At 40.0% G+C, this 16,231-nt stretch overlaps 1 protein-coding gene across 1 annotated transcript in view; it reads right to left on the bottom strand.

The window, feature by feature from the left end:
- shank1 (SH3 and multiple ankyrin repeat domains 1) overlaps positions 1–16,231 on the bottom strand; it is a 103,441-nt gene that overhangs the window by 73,502 nt on the left and 13,708 nt on the right. The gene's annotated exons all lie outside the window — the stretch shown is intronic.

Here is a 16,231-nt window from a genome sequence, read left to right as displayed (position 1 = left end):
AAAAAGAAAGGAGGAGAGGACATGATCAGGAACAAACTGCAGAAGAAAAAGTTTTTAAGTAGAGCATCTACACAGCATCACTCTAAAATAATGTGGTCGCTATGGTAACAGACATGCAGTACTTCTAACCCTGAACACATGATGACATACTATTCACACCTCATCTATAATTGAAGCCACTTGTGATGTTAATTTTCAGCTCCCCGACTCTCGACAGACATTAAACTCAATACAAGTCTGAACTTTTGGAAGCTTTCCGTCTCCATTACATGCTGGTATTTGACTCTGATAAATAGAACTGTACCACTAAGTGCTTCTGTACTGACATAGACTCTTAAGGAGTTACCACTGAGACAACTTGTACTACATATACAAGGTGGACACAGTCAGAGATCAGCTGGTCCCCAAGTGAACCTGGTGAAACCCTCGAAGATCAGCAGATAAAGGCTGCTGCAGGTAGCCTGAGTTTTAGTTCCTGTTTTTTCTTTGATATTTCCTTCCTCGTGTTTCTGAGTGTTTGCTTTCCCCCCATGTTTTTTCTGTTCTGGTCTGTTTATCCCTCTGTATGTCTGAATCACTCATAGTCGCTCCCTATTTTGTTTTGGTTGTTGTGTTTTATACTGAACTTTCTACTCTTTTACTTCCTGCCTTGGTTAGCTTCACACCCTCAAGTGTTCACCTCCTCTGTTTCCTTCATTCTTTGCAAGATAGTCATTTATCCTGCTCCAGTCTACTTCCTAGTGTTTCCCAGCGGGGTTTTTTTCTGTCGGGTGTTTTTTATATGGTTTTTATTCAATTACAAATACAACACATATGTACGTGTAAATCACTTTTATTATTGCTACTTTGCTCAGGTGTGCAGAACCTGTTAGGCCTACGAAATTCCCTAAGACTTCTTTCAGCACATTTCAAAGAGATTGTTTCAAACTTTTGATACAAAAATCCTCCTACAGTAAAAATATCTGTACCAACTTCTTCCAGTGATCCTGGAGCAATTTTGTGCCAACTGTGCATTTTTTCCTGTAATGATGTTAAATGGCAAAAGTGATAACTGAATGGCTTGGAGTTTACTAAATTTAATACTTTGGATCCATGGCCAGGAATATTCCCAGATCTTAATCCAATTGAGAATCTACAGTCAAGCCTCAAAAAAGCAGGTGGACAGGCTGAAACCAACAAATTGAGATCAACTTGCTCAAAGGCATCTGAGGATTTGACCCAGAAGCTTGAACTATCACTAATGATAACACCGTAAATACTCTTTGCATAAGTTTGATTTATCTGCAAATTAAAGTCAGTATATTGTAGAAACATGTTGAAAGCAATCTGAATAAAACCAGAAGTGAAAAAGTTAATGAAACACAAAAATTAGTTTTTACTGCCAAAACCTTTGTCTCGGGCTATACAAATATTGTTCTTACACTTTCTTTTAGGCAGGATTAAACTAAATGACAGTTTTTGGTCAATCAGTGCCTCAAAGCTGGGGGAAATATCTAGGATAGACTTTTCCATTGGTGAGTTCTCACAATTTTGATGGAGCTTTTTTGGACAGGACCATGTTCTGTGTGGCGTTTTCTGCCTCTACTGAATCATCAGGGACAGACTGGCTGCTTGTTCTGTGCCGAGGCTCACTGTGTTCCCTTATTTCAAGGAGAGAATAAAGAAAAAAACTGTGGGATGTTCATACCAGCTGCATGGCTGTTTTGATTTTTATTTCATACGTTTTATCCTTCCCTGTAATAATCATCAATAAACCAACACAGCCAAATCTAACCCTACATAGCAGACAATGTGTCGATGCACATCTGCAGTGCAGACACTTGTAAAGGACTATAGCACTTCATATAACAGAAAAACCATACACTCGTGCTCTTGCCATCACCCCTGAGAGAGCTGAGAAGCCACTTCAGAGCGCCAGTGAGCAAGATAACAGATCTGTCCCTGAAGGACTCCGCTTGGCTCTGTGCACTGTTTTCAGGATTTTCAGCACCACTACATTCTGGACAGCTCCACACAGACCCAAACAGCTGAATAACAAACGGCGAGGAAGACACCGCTCGGGTTTACACGCGAGGATAGACGAGTCAACGGAGAGAGATGCCAGAGAGAGATGCAGGAGAAAGCAAGGAAACATCTCATTTATCATCCCATTTGTAAGCAATTACACAAATTTCCTCAAGTAGCTCTAATTACCAGTCATTTTGCAAATCTTTACATGCAGATGTTAATGCCTTTCTCACAGCTGATCTAAAAAAGTATGCAGCATCAAGTATTAAGTTGGTTTTGATTTGACTTGAATGAATGTAAAGCCCATATAATAAGGGAAATTTACAATTTAAATGGACTTATGTGGTGTGTGTGTGTGTGTGTCTATGTGTGTGTGTCTATGTGCATGTGTCACGAGGCTGCCGAGAGACTCAGGGGGACTCTGAGTCATGTTGTGGATTGAAAAAATGTGTCAGACTTGTAACGTTGAGGCTTTGGCTTTCCTCGTGGGAGCGAGAGTTAAAACTACCATCTGTCCAGCTCGAAGAGAAACAAAAGGGTCGAATAAAACAAATCTACACGGAAATGAAACAGCTAAGACAGGAGTGGATGACAGGGCTATTCATGTGGCAAAGCATAATCACCTTAAGATGCCATTTGGATTGGTATAAAGTCTGAAATTCCTGAAAAATAGAAGCACCTTTCTTTAATATAACCAGCTCAAAGAGTTGCCTTGATTTATTTAATGCGAGTGTAGAAAATACACATCGATCTGAATAGCTGAAATAAATGAAACTTATAAAAAATACAAAAATACCAGAGTCCAACAAAAAAACATGATCTAAAACCTTAATTTGAGGCTAAACGGCTCACTGTTTTGATACTTTGTGTCTGCCTTGAGATGCTATTCTATGTCAGCCTTCTGTGTCCTTTCATTTTCTTCTCACTTCTCACACACACAAACAAACTCAGTCAATGCAGAGCTGGTTGTGACAACTACTGACTGGCTGAAAACATTTCTGTCTGAACTTCTGCTCACAGTCAGGAAAAAAAGGGCTTGTGCAGCAAACTGTAGAGCACAACCCCCCACCCCCACCACCACCACCACAAACGTACCAAAGAAATGTCAAATCAATTATTTTATAATTAGCATTTTATCATTAACATTAACGCAGAAGTAGCATTTCAAAAATGTGTCTTACTGAGTTTTTTTGTAAGAGTTTCTGCAGAAACACGTCTAGGTGACTGATCATAACTGAACATGGAAACAACAAATTGACTAAATTAAAGGAAAAATCTCAAGTTGTCAGCAATTCTGTGTAACATAAACGATTTATCAAACCACAGTGTTTGGCGTATAATTTAGTGCTCACTCATACTCATGCCCCTGAGTACAAATGGTTGATCAGCCCTAGCAAACTTGGTTTTAATGGCCAGGCTTTTGTTCTCTTGCTTTGGTAATTAGGCACAGCTTACAGCATATCTCATTTGAAGGTAAAACAAAACGCTAAGAGCTGTTATCAGAGCTGACATTAATTTGAAAATGACGCACACAGAGTATAAACCCACTGCATTTGTAAGTTGCTGTTACAGCTAGCCTTCAGAATAGCTTTCATGTTAGCTGCAATGTCTTGTTAGGTGGCAGTTTCTACTCACTTCCTTTGCCCAATGTGTGCCTTTCTCTTTTTTTGTGTATATTCCTCTGGATTGTATACATCTCTTCTGTTTGCTATTGATTCCTGCTCTCTTACTATTTATATTTTACTCCTGCACACTTGGCATGGAGCACCCATAATTTCATTGTACATGTACAATCATAATAAAAGACTCTTCTTTCCTATTCTATTCTTTAAGTGGGAGGAATAGGAGTACCCGGAGAGAACCCAAACATACAGAGAGACAGCATGCAAACACAGAAGGTCCCCAGCTGGCTGATGGAGGTGAACCCAGGACCTTCTTGATGTGAGACTATTAGCTTTGCAGTGTAGAGGAGAAAGGGTCAAAGATTACAAGGGCTGCTGTATTGTACTCTATCATTTATGATGAAAAGATATGGTTTCAAGACCAAGCATTTAAAGAAACGAAATTCTGGTTATTTTTTGCTTAATTTGTTCTTTCTTCTTGATTCAGTTTTTTTTTTAAACTAACAAAGATTTGAGGGTCACATGCAAGAAGAATTTTGTTAATTTTGTTGTTTTACTTTGCATTATTTCTTATTTTTGGACACAAGAGTAGCTTTAATTAAAAGACCGGGTATACAGTCACTATTTGATACATAGATTGTGGACTTTATAAGCAAATAATAAATCAAAACAAAATCTTTTTTCTACTGCAGTAAACAGTAAACACAATCATAAGATAAATGTAGTGGATAGAGAAGTGCCTAAGTGCACTTGGGTCAAGTAAATATATAGAGTATTAACTTGCAAATATTGCATTTTAAAATTTCAGGAAAAGGTTAAAACTCCCATAAATGTCAACAAATTCATGAGGCCTCTATAGAAACATCAGTAATCTGACTAAGCATACAGAGACGATGGCTGAGATGGAGAAGCAGGATTGGAAGCAATTTTCTTTTAAAGGAAACTGACAAACAAAAAAGACACAAGGGCAAAGAGAGAGAAGGAAAGAGAACAGGCCGCCTTCTGAAGTTTCATCAGAAAGCTGACCAATCAGAGATACAGTAAGTACCTCCAGAAGATATGGTAATAAATGGAAGTGAACAATCCATAATTTTGCATACTGCTGATTAAGCAAATATGTACAGGGAAGCAGCGAGGTGTGAGAGATAGGAATGAAGAAACAGGAGACGGAGAGAAAAGTGCAAATGTAAATCCTGCCAATCCATAAGAGCAACTCAAAGGGTCACCGCGACTTCAATTTTAGTCACCTGCTCATGTTTGTGAATATTTTGTACTGCAAAAACGCTTACTGTACACATCGTAGAAAAGAAAACTAGACTTTTGTTTCCGACACTGTGCATATGCTCGCAAAATAATCATAAATCACAACTAAGCCTGACAGATAAGTCATTTGTTTTGCTTTCAAGTTAAATATTTGAACAGATCTATCAACAGATAGATCAAAAAGACTCCATTTCCAGTTTGTGGCACATATGTTCAACATATTTTCAACTTTTGCTATTGCTTGGTGGTCAGTTAGCAAGTGGTTGCTATAGCCACATCTGCTCGTAACCGAAGGAATCACCAAACCAATGAAAGAAGAACCAGATAAATGTTGTCCAGCTGAATGCGCTGGAGAAACAGTTACAGTCCAATCATGGTAGATTAAGTGTTAGTCTTTAAATAATTTAATCAGCTGGCCAGTCAGTCTTATTTAAACTGAACTCTGAATCAGGCTAACTTTAAACTGAACTTCTGCTCTGTTTGCTAAACTATGATTAACAAACAGAACACACACAGCCACCCTTAGAGGCAATGTGGTATCTGTGAGGCGAGAGCAGCACGTTGCAGAAAATATAACAAGAAAATGGCACACATGGATGATGATGACTGAAGAAGAGTGAGAGAAAAGAGAGGAAGGATATAAAAAAAACTGTGGAGATATTGTGATGGAACAAATGAACTCTGGAGGAGAGTGAGGATGGGAGTCGAATGTGAGAGGTGTCTGTGAAACCAGAAGGTGTGAACTCACAGAGCCGATGGTGGAGAGAAGAGAGGAAAAGAAGACAGCGAGGAGGAAGGTCAGGTTGAACCATGAATCTACTGCCAATTTTTTTATTATTATTAAAGCTGCCAATTCCCAGAGTCAACGCTGTTTTTAGATTTGGCCTTTTCCCACATTTTTTAGCCAAAAACTTGAAAGGAGAACACCTTTATGCATAATTCAATTCTGTCAGGTTGGAGAAGGCTCTGAAACACCACTAAAACACTCATGAGATGCTAAAACACTCCAGTGAAAGCCATGATGAAATTTATTTTACGGTGAGGAGCTCGTTAAAGCAGGCAGAGCAGGTTGCTTTGCAGGTTTTTAACGGTCTCGTACCTTGAAGCTGTGGAGTAAAATCCTCCCACACTGCACAGCGATCATCTGCCGTCTGAAATAATAATCTGAAAGTGGCTGGCGTGACAGAGCCATTTGTCACACATTCTTAGCTATTTATTCATATATTTTTAAGCTAGATACTAGCATGGTCCCAAAGGATGGAGCAGCAGCTAAAAAAGCGTGATCCAAACTTTTGAAAGAATCACTCATCGTCAATTACGCCGGAACAGGTCAGAGGGAAAATTATGAGAGGGAAAGTGATAATCAGCTCCCAAGAGAAAAGCCATGACTCACACATAAAAGATCTTCATAATGAATGCTCTGTGTGTGCGCACTTATGTGTGTCTATCTCAGTGATGAGGAAGAGGGCGATGATGCGATTAGATACTGCCTAATTCCAACAAGTGATAATCGTCTCCTCAGCTTTTGTATCTGACTACAGAAAATCTCCATCTCTCGCCATTCTCCTTGGAGAGCTGTTTTAGTTTCAGGTCATATCATTAACACTTTAGTCAGTCCTGCAACCTAAAACTGCATTAACCCTGCTGACCTTCACCTCATTGAGCAATCAGGCTGACATTAGCCACACGAGGGAAGCAAGGAAAACGTGGGAACAGCGACTAAGTCGATCAGATTAAATACAAAAAATGTAATGCTTTTTTCCCCTTACACCCAATGCTGAGGGTCGTGCTGTTAAAACCTGCTAACATGTGACGCGATATGTTGCGTCATTGCGTCAGTGTGTTTCTTACTGCAACATGTATTTTAGAAACAATGTGTTTTCTTCCTTGTTGCAGAGGAAGATCAGAAGATTGAAGAGGCTTTCATGTCTGTCCAGTAAATTTAAAATTAAGCCTGCAGCTGGTTATCTTAGCTGAGCACAAACACTGGAAGCGGGGAGAAGCGAGTCACCAAGAACAGTGCTGATTATGGATTAAGGATCACTCGATATCAGGAAGACTCGCCCTGCTGAGGAGGTCCACATGGTTCTCACTCACAGGGTGTCAAATACTGCCTATACTGGGTCATTTTTCTGTGTGAAGGTTTTTGGCCTAAAAAGGTTCCAACAAACAGTATGCAAAACAAAACTAAACAGCAGGAAAAGCAGCGTTTTGATTTGTGTGACAGCCACGTTTCCTCTCAGCAGTTTGTGCATATCTCTGAGCCACCATCACTCTGCAAGAAAACACATTTGAACCCCTGGGAGGGGAAAACTGTAGGCTGGTCAGGAATACTGATTTTACAGGAACGATCAAGCAACCAAGTTATTTTAGAAACTAAAATCACCATTTATGAGCCCAGTATAGATTTTGTTTTTATTGAAGGATCTACTTGTGTTTTTTGTGACAGACATTTTGAAACATTGATTACTTTGGGCATCAGATATCTCCTGCAAGGCCTCTGCAGCAGTAAATCTTGATGCTCTATAGGTCTATTAGCCATGCTTCACTGCACAACAGTGCAATGCAGTAATTAGAAGTGGAAAATTAAAATCTTTGCCACCTCAGTGGAGCAGTCCATGAGAAAACTATGAAAATTTGCAGGAGAGGTGGAGAGAAAGAGTCAGCAGCAACTTAATATTCAGCTGCGGTCACTTGAAGTTTAACAGGAAGAGCTAGCCATTAGCTTTCTGAGCCAAGCTACCTCATGAGCAAGATGTCAACAAGTCACAGCTTCCTCCCAACAACATAAATCTCACAACTTTGCTGCATTTAAACTTTCTGTGTGGACATAAATGGTAATTTGTGATTTTTTTTAGACATACTGCTTGGCAGATTTAGGGGAGCTTCTGTATAAAAGATGGCGGTAGGCATACTTTGTTAAGCTAGGGAAGGACTTTAAGCTAAATTAGCTAGCTTTTGGCAGTAGCTTCATTTCATCATAAAGACATGACAGGATGATTAATCCTCTTATCTAACTCTTGGCATTAAATTGAGCAAAGTTATTGCATTAAATGCCAAACTGCTACTTTAAACACCATCCTTTTATCCAAGAATGCACTTGGATCAATAAGCGTACGAGTACGAGGCGTGCACAATGAGTTAATGGACATTGGCAAACTGAAAACTTTATTTGTTCTGCTGCTGGCAGTGTCGAGCTCGCGTGCCCCTGCCTTCACACATTTGCTGGAGATTCATTTGTACTCCTGAGAAGATCTGACAGCTTTCATATTTATCTGCTCTGTTGGCAGTGTCGCTCTCAAAACTGTTTGTCATTGAGTCTCTTAGTTCAGACACACCAGTGTGTTATGCAAACACAGTCTGCGTCAGTCTCGTTTTTACGTGACGATATGCAACTGTGCTGTGCATGCAGTAATGATATTTCTGCACTTTAATAATCTAGAGAAAGTCTTACACAGCATGCGGAACAACGTTTTGGCTTTTGCTCTTTAGGTGATCTGTTAAACATGTATGTGAAAAAAAACGTACCATTTTCTGTTATGTGCGCTCCAATCGAAATGTTCGCCTCAACCGTCTAATCAAATAATGTCATTTCAATTACAGTTTTGGTTTCCGATGATTATTAAAACAACACAGTTAAGATCAAATATTCTACCCACCTTCTATTTTGCATTAATGCTCTCATTTTACCTTGAAGCACATCATTTACCTTATTTTATTTGCCCCAACATAGAGCCACAGTCACTCCACAACAGGTTATATTTTCAGTTCAAGCAAATCTACTCAATTAAAAAGACAAGGGTCTATTTTTTTAAAGTTTAACAAGCTCATTATTTTTTCACTAATAATTGTTATCTTAATGCCAACAAAAAGAATTATATCCATGATTTTTGCCATAATCAAGCAGGTCTGTTGTTCCATAATTAAACTGAGCGCTAATAACATGTTACCATCGGGGAGTCGATGTGTTTGCACACATAGACTTTTTTCTTGGGTGGGTCACCCAGATATATAACAACAACAAGCGCATTACGCTTTTTCAAATTCTCTTGCTTCACTTTTTCTCTTCCCATACCCGGGAAGGCTGAACGGGATAATGTCTCATTCATCTGCTCTTCCAAGAGTCTCTCATCCCGCTGTTGAACAGACATCCGTAGTTCTTGTTCTGATTTGAGATGCACTTCGACATGGAGGACTACTCTCACCACACCGGCAGGTGGAGAACTGGTTCATATGCTGCTCTGCTGACCTCACTGAGGCTACAGAACTGAAGAAGGACAGTTCTTCCATGGGATGAAGAACTGACTGGTGAAACAGCTGAATATTATTCAGTTATTAGTTGTTACAATATACATAATTTTATTATTTATAAATGTAATACAAACGTTTGTTTAACTTTTTCATTCTAATTATACTCAGCTCGAATGTGAAGAAAAGAAGGAAAGTAAACAACCTCTCTATTTTCTGTTGCCTACATGAAAATGTGTACAGTTACAGTCAGGGGTTAAAGTGGGATTCAGGAGGTGGGGAAACCCTAAAATTGGTTGTAATGGGTCAGTGTAGGGAAATAAATCACAATAATTTCACGTGTACAAACCCAATATCTGATTTAAAAACTTGAGGACTTACATGTAAGCTTTAAATTTCCAGTTCTGCATCTGTACTCAGTAAGTACAGATACCTGAAAATTCTACTTAAGTACAGTACTTGTCTCCTCTGCTACTGCATATATGTGCACATATACATGCAAGCACAAACCGCTGCCAGCAACATACCCTGTCTCTGCAGAAATATTGTGCTGCACATGTGAAAAGCCATTGCAGTGTTACATAATTCAAGAAGAACCAGCAGATATCCACGACGGCTCAGCTGACACCCTTCTATACGTCTTCTTTGCAAATCTCATAAAGGACATGCTATATGAGCAGTTTGCCCATCGATGCTACGCATCTAAAAGCTGTTTTGAGCCCACCTCCACCCAGTTGCTCCTTTCATGCTGTGTCTGACCCAATCATGTCTGATGTCATACATTGTTGCTCTGTTCTCTATGGGGAGGTCCTGCAGCTGCTTCCTCTAACCACACTCGTCATGATTGAAATAAAATATTAGAATATGATGCTGTGCTGGCTGAGCTCTTGTTATTTAGGCTGGATCAGTCTATGTGGTGGACAAATAACAGAAAGTAAGCCCACAGGAGCATTAGCTGTTTGTTTTTTTTTCTTTTTGGCAGCGCTAAAATGTTTCTGCATTGCTGCTTTGTAATTACCTGTAGCAGAATTTGAATTCCAGGGGTGTATTTACTCAATATGTACTTGAGCTCAAATCAGCAAATGAAACAGGTGACTGGCAGCTCTGAGTAGTATCACACTTGTCAGAAATGAATTGGTAAGATATTCATGGATAGGGAACAAGCGAGATGAGCCATTAACATCTGCTTTTGAAAGACACAAAGCTCACAGAACAAAGTGGTATGTCTGACAAATCTGTGTCTGGCAAGGGAAAGGTGGATTTGAGCACACGGCTACATGGAATAAGTGTAATCTATACGAAACTTTTCTTAAATACACAATCACACATCTGTGCCACACTTTAACTTTCTACTGAAGGCTGAGGGCAATGAGCAGGGAAAAAATGGGGTTATGAGGCAGCATTTCCAGTTCTGCTTGAGACGTTTTCGTGTGACAGAAGTGAGAGGGAAATGAGGTAACTTTCCTGGGTGACTTGCCAGAGTCTTGACCTCGTTCTACAAAGCTTCAGTCTATCTGCAGTCTGTGTGATGCCATCAAAAGACTGACATCCCACCAGCACAGTGACATCTAACCTCCCTCCCTTTCTTTTTTATCTCTCACAAACACACATATATCTTCACACGCTCTCCCTTTCTCCTTCTCCCTTCTCTCTGTGGTGCACTCTCTTTTATGTAGGACATAGTGTGCATATAGATAGATATTTTCAGTGTCTTGGTCCCCAGGAAATTTCACTGGGAAACTTCCAAAGAACAGATCGCCCCAATTTCCTGCCACTAAACTGGAACGGCCAATTTCCCTCCCTCCTTGTTTGACATCTACACACAAAGTGGCGCTCTGATACACACAAATGGACACAAATCTGTGGTACAGCCCGTCTGTGTGTGCAGCAGGGTCTCGTATACACATACAGGCCCCATAAAGATGCACATAAATAAAACTACAGTCGCACGCACATGTTGTCATCTCTCGGCACAAAGATATGTAAGTCAGGTAAAACACCTCTAAACTGTAGTGACCCAAGGGTGCTCGCACAAAGGAGAATGAAGCCACGTGTATTACGCACATTCTGATGTAACCATCCCCTGTGCTATCAAACTAGGGTGAGCGCCGACGGAGGAACCTGGTTCAAGTTTAAAAGAAAAAGGGTGGAGTGTGCAACAGCATCACTGGTGTTCTCATCATGGAAATGTCACAGAATTAGGCTCGGGACACCTCTGAAAAGAACACCAGCACATTTGGTGTCCCAGAATCTCCCTTCTGTGCAGCCTCCACTCGCCATCCCACCATAACTACACTCAACATGCTAACAGGAACACTGGCAGCCATGCTAGAGTTCCTGTTAACAGTGGCTAATGGCTCTGCTCTGTGAGGCCATGTTCAGACACAGTGGTGCCCACTCTGGCTCAAACAAGCATGAAGCAGGTACGATATTTATTCCTTTTAGCAATCGTTGTCATCTGTTGTCATCAACTGTATATAAACGATGGACATAACCCCTCCCTCATCTTGTGGTTAGTGAGTTTCTACAGTGAGAATTTCTCACTGTTGCCATCTGACTGTGAAATCCTTTGTGACTGACAAGTTGTTAGATCATGAGACTAATCTGGTCTATCCTTCTTTCTGATGCCAGTAATGCCCAAAATTTACTAAATGAACTTCATATTTTCCTCCTCCTGTACTCCTACTGACTTGAAACTAGCGTTAGAAGCAATAATAAAGTCAGCAGGAAAGAGTTTATTGAGGTCACAGAACAAGACTCACAGGAGTAAGAAGTAATTCTGCAGATAGTGTCACAAAGATTGGCAGTTTAAGGCACCTCATCACAAACTTCCCCTCAGAGCTGGAAGCTTTGCGAGTCTGTGGGTCATATTTATTTAATGGTAAATAGTTTTACGGGTGATTTTAAAAAAGTGGTGCTGCTTTCTAAATGCAGGCGCAGTTGGTTCATTTCAGTATCAAGCACAAAAAATAAGACATGTTTTTCGGCATTAAATATTGGTTCAACTAGCAGTAATTTGCACTTTCTAAATGATATTAGATCAGTTTGTGTTGAATATTGATAAAGAAAATCCCAGAAATACATATGCAACAGGGTCAGTTGCAAAAATGTTGTAGTTCCCACATCTTACATCCAGTCTTCTCACTTCTCTCTTTATAAATGCAGATAGTGCTTTTTTCATGCAAAACCTTTTGAAAGTTCATAATGTACTGTTAACCTCCTTTTTTATTTGATTTTACTTGAAAAACTCTTGTACCATAAACCAAAAACACCACATTTTACTTAACAGTAGCCAACCCATGCATGCTTACAAGAAATGGAAAACCCTTCTCAACAACAAAAAGCCCAAAGACATCTATCCAATTCCGCCTCCTTCTTTGAGCATCTAAAGATCTGGCATTGTGGTACAGGGAGAAAATGTAGACATGTTGCAGAAACGCAATAAACCACCCCCCAAGAGGGATTCCTATCTATATACAACAGTGGTTTATAGTGAAGATGTGAGTGGGTGTATGAAAAGTACATAAAGACACAAGCAAAAATAAGCATGTGGGCTTATGCTGAGGGGTAAAAGTGACCCTGTGGTTTAATTCCCTGTGCATCAAAATTGTGTTACAGGCTACAGCCTACCAAATCTAGCCTTTCAGCAGAGTGAATTTTAAAGTATTTTACAGTCAAACCAATGCATTAGAGACTTACAATTTCAATTTAATAAAGGTTAGCTGGAAGCAGCCTTATTCAAGTCAGTAAATTCATAATTAGCAACACTGATTTAATAAGGTTTCTCTTTCTCTTGTGGCTCTCAGCAGCTATTCACTCCTTTTGTGGATCACTTAGGTCACTCGTAATGTTGATTTGTATATAAATGCTCTCTAATCTTTTGATCAAATTAAGGTTATGTTGTTAATTTATAAAAACTTGAAGAAAGTTTGGGCAGTTAAAGTTTAAAATAAGTAAATGCTGGTCTAGAAGCACTCATTTTATTACGGCTTAGAAGGCTCCTGATAAGCAGTTAGGTTTGACACCCCCCCCCCCCCCCCCCAAAAAAAATTTTTTTTAATTGAAATGGTAACACTTCACTCTGTGTTCTAACAGGCTTATAAAACACTAATTTCACTTCCCAAGACTAAAACTGTAATGCCTTAGGTAGTGGTACCACAGATCAAGCCAAATAAATTATCAGAGGGGAGGCCTGGAAGACAATCAGCTACAGCTCCCTGTATCTGCACGCCTGTCAATCAAAGCTGCTACACCTTTAACTTTAAGCCTTATCGGTTTACAGCTGGGGAAGGTACAAAAAAAATCACTCATGTGCAGTTGTTACAAAGAAGAGTCTCATAGGGGTCTTCTGAATCACTCTTTGTCTGGTCCCTCACCCAGGACCAATTTGCCATGGGAGACCATACCAGGGGGCAAGAGCCCCCACACAACTTAGCCCCTGGGATCCCTGGGACACACAAACCCCTCCACCACGATAAGGTAGCGATTCGGGGAGGAGCAGATGGGAAAGGTACAAAAAAATCATTAATGTGCAGTTATTACAAAGAGAGGAAATTATCCACAGAGGGCACTGTTCTTTTTTCTACCAGAATGTAAACATGCTTTTTATTGGAGTACAGTTGGTCATTGGGAAACCATGACAATCCATGCTGATTGGAGCCTCCAGTGGACATTGGAGGGACTGCAGTTTCTGCAACTTCACAACTTCTATATTTCAGTCTATCTGCAATGTGATTTTCCTTCATTTACTTTGTTTCCATGGTAACAAGTCATGTTAATCACCACTGATTTTCTGAATAAGTGAAAAACTTTACATGCACTAACTCAAAAGACTGTAAAAGATTGGTGTTTCTGATATCATTTGAGTTTTTCATGCAACTGGCCAGTCACGATGTTGGGATGTCAGTGATGTCAGAGATATGCATATCTAGTGGGGCTCAGCATGAAAATGAGTTTGTGGTGTATGAAAACACAGGAATTTCATCCAGCTCACTGAGGTTTGTGTCCCATGAAAAATGAAAATCAAATGCAGAATAATTACTTTCAGACTGTGCTGACGTTTTAGTTTAAGTTAAAAAAATATGATTTTTTAGTTTTCATTTACAGTTTCTGTCCTGGCTTGACTAGTTTTACAATCACACAGATTATTTTAATCAAACAGCCCTTTTTACAATCAGTAGAAGCAATTCAAAGGCTTTTGAGGCAAACGTGTGCAGGCTTTTTCCCAAAGTTGTAAAACTCTAAGATCACAAAAAGGCGATTGTTGAGCACTGATTATGAAGTAGGAAGAGCAATATGAACAAAGATCACACAGTTAGCTTAAAGCTCTTTAAATATCAACCAAAAATTTCCCTGGAAAGGTCACCGTAATTAACTTTGTTGATAACATTTAAGAAATTAAACAATTAAGAAATTAATGATGAGGGCTTGGAGCAATTTTTGATAATCTATGTAGATATGATACCGTGTATTTATGAAAAGGAAACACTCTAAAACTTTATGTTTAACTAAATAGTTGTTCAATAAATTAACTTCTTGTTTTGCCTGTAATAATTTCATAAAGCAGAGGAAAGGTCACATTTAAAATGCCATGTTTAGTCCAACCACCATCATAGAAGTGGAAAATATACAATTAAGCATCACATGAAAGGAGGAAAAGAAAGAAAAATGATTGTAATTGCTGCTCATGAACATAGCAGCTGATTATTTTTCTATTCTTCACCTACTTGATCATTTCAGCTCCACTTAATAACAAACTAAAGCTTCGCGAAACGCAAGCGCTGTTCATCTTTACATGCGTGGATTCGAGCACCGTGTTTGTTCAAGATCCCTCCTATAGAAGAGATGAAGACAGTCGATCAGCTGGGGAGTCAGAGAGCTGAGATCACTTTCAAATAGCCTGCTAATTAATTCGCTTTATTTGTCATTGCCACTAAATCTCTGTGGAGCAGCACAGAACCTGTTCTTGGTTTCTGCTAGCAGCTATATGTGCAGCCTGTTTTAGAGAGCTGAGTAATATCCTCCGTCGCACAGACTCATGTCTCTGGTCTGGCTGTGGAGCTGAAGCGGAGGCTTGGCCCAGAACGGCAGGACCCACTTGCTGCCGTCTAGGCCCAAGTGGGGGGTTTCGTTGGCAGAGCGTGGGGAGGTCATTAATAAATAAGCCAAAACGAGAGTAGCTGTAGGGAAGGAGGCTGCCGGAACATATGAGGGGCTGTGAAATATTAAAGGATACTGCTCCACTGCTCCAGGCGCCAAATGAGAGGCTGACCATGTGGCAACCTCCGGGTCGTCCCTGTTGCTTTCTACTCCCAACCAGCTTCACATGTCTCCCTGTCGGTCACATTCACCACAGCCTGCTGGATTTCTGCTTTGCTTCTCTCTTCCCAGAACAGCGTTCTTTGAAGTGGTTGTCAGAAAGTGCCAACCGTCAGCAGAGTCTGCAAAGCAATTCGAGTTTTGATCTGGACCCGCTGGGAATTGACCAAAGCTGAGTTTGTGATGAGCGTGCAGCTCTGACAACACTAAAGATGGGCTTTATGCAGTAGTTGGAATTCAATAGCGTCCATCAGGAGACACAAGAGTGATTCATACTTAAATACACTCAAAATGAGGTAAAAAAGTATGTGGGGACAAAAGCCGGACAAAGCTGTCACGTCTGAGAACGCCCTCTCTGACCGAGTGAGGGGAGATTTTAGCTCCCTGCGGTCCAGCAGTGGCTGAATCAGCGCTTCTTTCAGGGTCTGTGGTTTCATGTTTCAACGCTCTTGAATGAAAAATCTATTTTCTCAGACAGATACAGAATCCTAAACAGGCACAATACGGAGGGGCTTTTACCCACTAACTACTTCACAAGGGCCTCGTTGCATACAGGCTCATCAAAAGCAGTCAGTATTCAGAACCTTTTTTTTTTTTACATCGACCATATACCAACATTTGTATGACAATAAAATGATCGAGAAGACATTTGGATAAAGCAAATATTCTGCATTTTACTCCAAAACACATTTATTTGGCACCTCTAGGTTTTGTTTACTTTGAAGCCAAAGGTTCTTTCCTCCAAAACATATGATCTCCCTCTTAAACATAAT

This window comes from Mchenga conophoros, linkage group LG4 (assembly GCF_057382185.1).
Source record: "Mchenga conophoros isolate Kocher_MC1m ecotype Shallow Benthic linkage group LG4, M_conophoros_male_GT1.1, whole genome shotgun sequence".
NCBI classification, from domain to species: Eukaryota; Metazoa; Chordata; class Actinopteri; order Cichliformes; family Cichlidae; genus Mchenga; species Mchenga conophoros.
This window is presented reverse-complemented; position numbering and strand designations above follow the sequence as displayed.